Genomic DNA, 7,255 nt, shown 5'->3' with positions numbered 1-7,255 from the left:
ACTTAGTAACAAAGAGGAACAAATTACTGATACATGCCACAATGTGGATGAATCATCAGAGAACTGCACTGCATAAAAAATGCCCAACATAAAGTGATATAGCTGAATCATCCCACTTATCTGACATTTTTAAAATGACAAAATGATAAGAAATGGAGGTTAGAGTAGTGGTTACCAGTGTTTAAGGAAGGTGCATGGTGGGGTGAGTGGCAATGGCTATGTAAGGAGAGTATGAGTGATCTTTGTTCTGATGGCAATGCTCTGGAACTTGGTAATATCAGTGTTGATATCCTTGCGCTACTGTATTATAATTTTGAAAGGTTTTACTAATGAGGGAAACTGGGTGAAGAGTACATAGGATCTCTATTATTTCTTATATAACTGTGTGTGAACTAAAATTATCTCAAAATAAAAAGGTCTTTAAAAACTTAAAAGTTTAAGCTTTTATAGTAGCTATAGTAGCTATTCTAACTGCTATGGCTTGTATGATTGGCCCTTCCAAAACTAATGTAGAAATTTAATTGCTGTTGTGATAGTATTAAGAGATAGAACCTGAAAGAAGTAATTAGGCCATGAAGTCTCTATTCTCATGGGTGGATTAAATACCTTAATAAAAGGCCTTTTAGATGTGAGTTTGCTCATCCTCTAGCAGCTTAGTCCAGATATATTCTCATTGAAGTGGCCCAATCATCCAAGTGCTTTTAAGATATATTCCATCATCTCAATTGGCCCAAACAAGTCACATGACCAGATGGACAGTCAAAGGGTGAGGCAGAATGTGCCTGCCAGGAAGGGAGAATGCTGCAAATTAAAGGACAAGACACACAGTCTTTTGCCAAAGAATGGAGTCAATGATGAAATTCTTACAGAAAGAGTCAGAAAACGAACATATGTATATTATGAGACATAATGATAAGTACCATAAGCGAAAATAAAACTATGAAAATAATGACATGAGGTAGAGGTAGAGATGGAATTGGTGCTCTTTTTGATTGGGTGGTTAGGGGACATCTCCTTGATTAGGAGACATTTGAGCAGAGACTTCAATATGAGGAGGGATCATTTGGGGGAATCTGATAGAAGCTAAAAGAAACAAAATAGAAAAATAGGTAGGGGAATAGGCAAACAAAAGTGATGAGAACGCAGATGAAAATTATGAACTTGTATCCCTATTGACCATATGGTGCCATAACCACTTTTACATGTTGATGATGTACTCCAAAGTGCCACAGCATCTTCATTTTGCTGCTCACATTGTTTACAGTATCTCCAGCCTGATGATGAAATCAGTGTTTCAAGCTGAGTCAGTCATCATGTTTGTCTTTTTATACCAGATGAATTAATGAATTTTATGCAATCAGAGAAAAAAAAACAGTTTGTACTGGGGCATGGCAACTAAAAGATAAAATGGAGTCTTATACAGTCATCTTTAAACCTCCTCAGAGACCAGTACAAATGCCTGACATACTCAGTGAATAGAATCAAAAGTTTGTTTAAAAACTGGCCCACTAACAATATCATGTTGAAGAAAAGAAAAGCTAAATTTGTATTCCATACCACAAAGTTGCAAGAAAAGCCAAATTTGTGTTTAATACTGCAAAGTTGCCATCAATTGAGACTTTTTAAAAAAGGTATGGTTAAAATATATGGTTAAAAATGCCATAAATTGACATTAATAATGTTGCACTTTTGATCTGACATTTAGTTAAAAAGAGGTTTAGAATTTAGTTAATTAATTATGTAAGAATTAGTTTATAATCAATATCACTTAAAAAAAGTTTGTCTTAAAAATTGGTAATTTCAGGGCTGGGGTTGTGGCTCAGTGGTAGAGTGCTCGCCTAGCATGTGAGGGGTGCTGGGTTCGATCCTCAGCACCACATAAAAATAAAATAAAGGTATTGTGTCTAACTACAACTAAAAAACAAAATATTTTTTAAAAATTGGTAATTTCAATTCGAAGACCAAATAAGAGGGATTTTATATAAAAAGTTCCACTAGATGGTGCTCTCCTAACTTCTTGGAGGGAAAGCTCAAGCAGTTGGATTCAGTAGCAGACAAATTGCCTCAGCTCATTTAATGTTAATAAAACTCTGAATTTCCCTGGATATAAAAAGCAGAGTGTGGCCGGATGCAGTGGTGCACACCTGTAATCCCAGCAGTTCGGGAGGTTGAGGCATCAGGATCCCAAGTTCAAAGCCACCGTCAGCAACAGTGAGGCTCTAAGCAACTCAATGAGACCCTGTCTCTCAATAAAATACAAAATAGGGCTGGGGATGTGGCTCAGTGGTGGAGTGCCCCTGAAATCAATCCCCAGTATCCCTGCCTCCAAGAAAAAGAATTAAAATACTGCAAAAATACAAAAATGTGTGTTATTGAACTTTCATTGACAATGAATATTTATCTTAACATTGAAGAAGCTGTGTATGTTTATGTTAAGTATGGACATGAACTGGATTTTCTAGGTGAAAATGCACAACTAATAAAGATGAGTCTCACATTTGTTAGTACCTGTTTTTGTGATTAAAAACTGTTCTGTTTTTATGACTCTTAAAATTACTTTTGTTAGGTATCTTAATTTTCTGTTGCTGTAACTGAAGACCATAGACTGGGTAATGTATAAATGGAGGTTTATTTGGCTCATGATTCTGGAGGCTACAAAGTCTACCAGCATGGGCAAGCATGGTGAGGGCCTTCCTGCCACATAACCATGTGGTGGAGGGCATCACGTGGCAAGATAGCACAAGCGTTCTAGCTCAGGTCTCTTCTTCAGAGCCACTAATGCCAGCCTGGGAACATAACCTCATCTAATCCTACTTACCTCCCAAAGACCCTACTTCCAAATTCTGTTATCATATGAACTTGGGATTAAGTTTCAACACATGAACTTCTAAGGAATTCATTCAAGCCATAGCAACATCTCAGGTGGATCAAATGAACTTGTTTGCATTCTCTAATAGCTAAATTCATTTTAGTTTTCAGAATTTTTCTTTTTTGGTATCTCTCTGATTTTGATATTGCTGACTACCCCCTTCCGCTTATAAATCCTTCTTGGATTTCTACGTTATTCCTGGTATGCTGGTTTATGTTGTAGGATTCGTCATGTTTGTTTGCCTCCTCTCAAAAGGAGAGTTTCTTCACCATTCAGTTCTTACGTTTCTGCTTTTCTTTCTCTAGAATTCTTTTTTATTTTTTTGGGTACCAGTATTGAAAGGGGCAGTCAACCACTGAGCCACATCTTCAGCCCTATTTTGTATTTTATTTAGAGACAATTGCTTAGCACTTCTCCTTTGCTGAGGCTGTCTTTGAACTCGTGATCCTCCTACCTCAGTCTCCTGAGTCGTGAGGATTACAGGTGTGCACCACTGTGTCTGGTTTCTCTTATTTTTATTTTGGTAGTGGTAATTGAACTCAGGGTTGCTGTACCACACTGAGTTATGTCCCCAGTCCAGGGACAGGTCTTTGCTAAGTTACTGTGGCTGGTCTTAAACTTGTAATCCTCCTCCTCAGCATCCTAGATTGCTGGAATTACAGACATGTGCCATTGTGCTTGCAACAGTTTTTTACTCCAGAGTGTCATCCATTCATTGTATACTGATGATTACTTCTGTGTAGGGAGTTTTCAAGTATTCATCTCTTGACCTAGACTCTCACTGGAATCCCATTCCTTAATTTCTAACTATTATTAAACATTTCCTTCTGGATTTTTAATTCTAATCTATCCTGAATATTTTGTTAGATTTGAAATTCCATGTAATGTATCAAAACCTGAACTCCTTATCATCTCCCATAAAACCAATGCCTTATTTTTACATTCCAGTTACTATGAATAATACCATCTTTAAATGACTTAATTTACCTAATTCACCACACTTAATTAGTCTCCAAGGCTGGTTAATTCCACCTTTATGACCTCCATCACATCTATGCCTTTTCTATTTATTTAATGTACATGGACTTGTCAAGATTCATAATTATTTCTTGCCCAAATCTCAATAATGGCCTCCTGGCTGCTCTGTAAATTTGGTAGTTTCCCCACCTGTCCTTGTCATTGCTTCTTATTTGTATGTTTCAGTTTACTTACACTAAAAGGTTGCATAAGGTAGGCAAGGCAGAGTGATGGAGGCTGGCCTTAGAGCTGCACCTTGAAGTAGTGACCCAGGCTCTGGGAGACAGCTTAACAAAAGTGGCAACATACACAGGTTCACAAGGTCTGTTCAGTCAATGATTTACAAAGGAAGGAAAGAGAACAGAGGCAGGAAATTGAGATGGTAGTTAATATTTAAAAGTCCAAATCAGCAGAGTTCATTTCTGGGAGATCTTTCACATTCTGTCTAAATCAAGAACATGATTTAGACAAATGGGAAGATGGGCTGGTCTGAACAAGCAAGGGTGATATTAGGGGATTCAGCTCATGAAGAGCTTCTTAACTCTGCTGGTCTTGTGCCACAGGACAATTAGGATCAGACTCTCAGCACTTCTCTGCATCCTTCAACTTGACACACCTAATATTTCACTGCCTGACCTGTTCTTGATCATCTGAGTGCCTGACCCTTGGACTCATTATCCATTTATAGGCTGGCTGTTATTGCCTGGCTTCTCTCTTCATCCATAATTTGCATTTACTCTCTTTGATGATATTGTTCCCATCTCTCAGCCAAACATCTCCTTTGGCACAGATGTTCCTTCTCTTAACAATAGATGTATATAGAATTGTTAACTAGATAGAAAATTATATAATGAAAAGGTGAAAGGCATCCTCCAAGATATCAAGGATATACCTAACTCAAGGGTTGAGTGAGCAAAGGGACAGAGCTGGACACTCAGAGGAACCTTCCAGCTGATACTCAGATTTCCAAGGTCGGATGCTGTTTGATTGGCCTCTGTTTCTGAGTTCTGAGGATGGAAAATGATAAGATTGGTTCTGATGTCTTTGGAGATGGTGATATGATGCTGCTTCTGCAAGTGTTGGAGAAAATGCAAGCCAGATTCAGGTGCTGCTAAAATAATTTGACCAAGTGTGACTGCTGAAGACTGACAGGTCAGGGAAGAACTCTCTGATTAGATGACATTTTTTTTGGACACAAACCTGAATAACAGTCAGTCAGTCCTGTAAAATCAACCATCTAACCAGAAATCTGAGATCAGCAAATATTGATGGATGTGAGCATTTTGGGCTCTCTAACTGAAAAGAGGCCAATTGTTTCAGATAGAGGCAGAAGAAAGTGCTTAAAATCCCTTATTTTATGTTCCCTTTTCAAGTATTTTAATGGAGACCACATTGTAATGGTATTTTAATAATTCTGATACGGGACTACATTCAAATACCTTTCCTTGAATAATTTACCAAGGACCCTAGGCAGAAATGTTAAAACATCACATAGAATCTCTTAAGCCCATTTCGTTTTTTTTTTTTTTTTTTTTTAGGCAACTCCTAGTTGACCTTAAATTAGCAGAACTTTAAAGAATTATTTTAAAATAATTATAGATTCATAGGAAGTTGTAAAAATAATTACAAGAAAATCACATGTACCATTACCCAGTTTTCCCCAATAGTAGTATCTTAAATAACTATAATACAACATCAGAACCTGGAAATAGAGACATCAGTACCATCTGTAGTGCTTATTCAGATTTCATGAGTCTTAAGCACTTCTCTGTGTGTGTAGTTTAATGTAACCACCATTACAATCAAGATTCAGAAATGTACCATAAACACAAGATACTTTCCTACTACTTAATTATAGCCACACCTACCATTTCTGCTCATACCTAACCTTCTATCCATTTGTAGCTACACGTACCCCCTACTCATACCTAACCTTTGGCAAACAGTCATCTGTTATCCATTTCAAGATTTTTTTTCAGTGCTGGGGTTTGAAACCTGGGCTTTATGCATGCTAAACAAGCAGTCTTCCACTTAGCTATATCCCAATCCCATTTTAAGAATGTTTTATAAATGGGATAATACAGCTTCATGCAACACAATTCCCCTGAGATCATGCAATTTGTTGCATGTATTGGTAGTTTATTTCTTTCTATTACTATTACTTCATATTATGGAGGAACCACAATATAACCATTTAGACATTGAAAAAATTGGGCTGTTTCTAGCTTTGGCTATTTATGAACAAAGTGGCTATATACTTTCATGTATAGGTTTTTGTGTGAACATATATTTTCATTTATTTAGGGTAAATGTCTAGGAGTACAACTGCTGGTTTATATGGTAGGCACATGTTTAGTTTTTGTATAAACTGCCTTTTTTCCAGAGTGGGTGTATCATTTCACATTTCTAATATACGATTAATCCAAATTTTCCTTATCCTCACCAGCATTTGTTGTTAAACTATTCTGACAGGTTAAATAGAATAAGATATTCTGATATCTCACTGTGGTTTTAATTTTTGTTTCCCCAATGGCTAATAACATTGAACATATTTTCATGTACTTATTTGCCATCTGTACACTTTCTTTGGGAAATGTCTGCTTGTGTCTTTTGGCAGACTTTTAAAGGTTCATATCCCTCTTCATATCTTGGCTATAAATCTAGGGAGAACAATTTGTCCTTGTGCATTTATACTTTTCCAAGTTATAAAATAACATACAATATAATAAAATTTCAAACACATTCCTCTTCACAGGTTAGAACAAATTAATACATGCTCACTGTTAAAAAAAAAGAACTTCAAGAATAGAGAAAAATGTTCATTCACAAAAATCTTGTCATCTGGAAATAACTACTGTTAATATTTGGTGAGTGTACTTCTAGATTTCTGTATTTTATGTATATATATATATATATATATATGTGTGTGTGTGTGTGTGTGTGTGTGTATATTTTGCATGCTTAAAAACACATCCACAATTTATACAGTTGGTGTGATACTATTCTGCATCTTGTTTCTTATAATACTGGCATCCTTCCATATTAGTTTACATCTTCCCTATCATCTTAATGTCTGCATAGTAATACAATGTGTTTACTTATTAATGGATATTTAAATTGTTTATGGGTTTTTTGTTATAAGTAAAGCGTTAGTGAATATTTCTAGAGGGATAATTTTTGGGATTTTTACAATTTTTTAGATCAAATCTCTAGAAGTGGGATTGCTGAGTCAAAAGTCATCTCTGTGTGTGTTTGTAAATGTTTAAAAATTGCCTTTTAGATTGTGTCAATTTACATTTCCACCTATACTACTTGAGTACCTTTCTTGTCTCTCATGTATGCTTCTGATACATTTCTCCATTTAAAGAC

Source organism: Marmota monax, unplaced genomic scaffold (assembly GCF_021218885.2).
Source record: "Marmota monax isolate L192 unplaced genomic scaffold, Marmota_monax_Labrador192_F-V1.1 WCK01_AAM20220418_F8-fsc00059, whole genome shotgun sequence".
In the NCBI taxonomy this organism is placed as follows: domain Eukaryota; kingdom Metazoa; phylum Chordata; class Mammalia; order Rodentia; family Sciuridae; genus Marmota; species Marmota monax.
The sequence above is the reverse complement of the archived record's forward strand: the minus strand, read 5'-3'. Positions refer to the sequence as shown.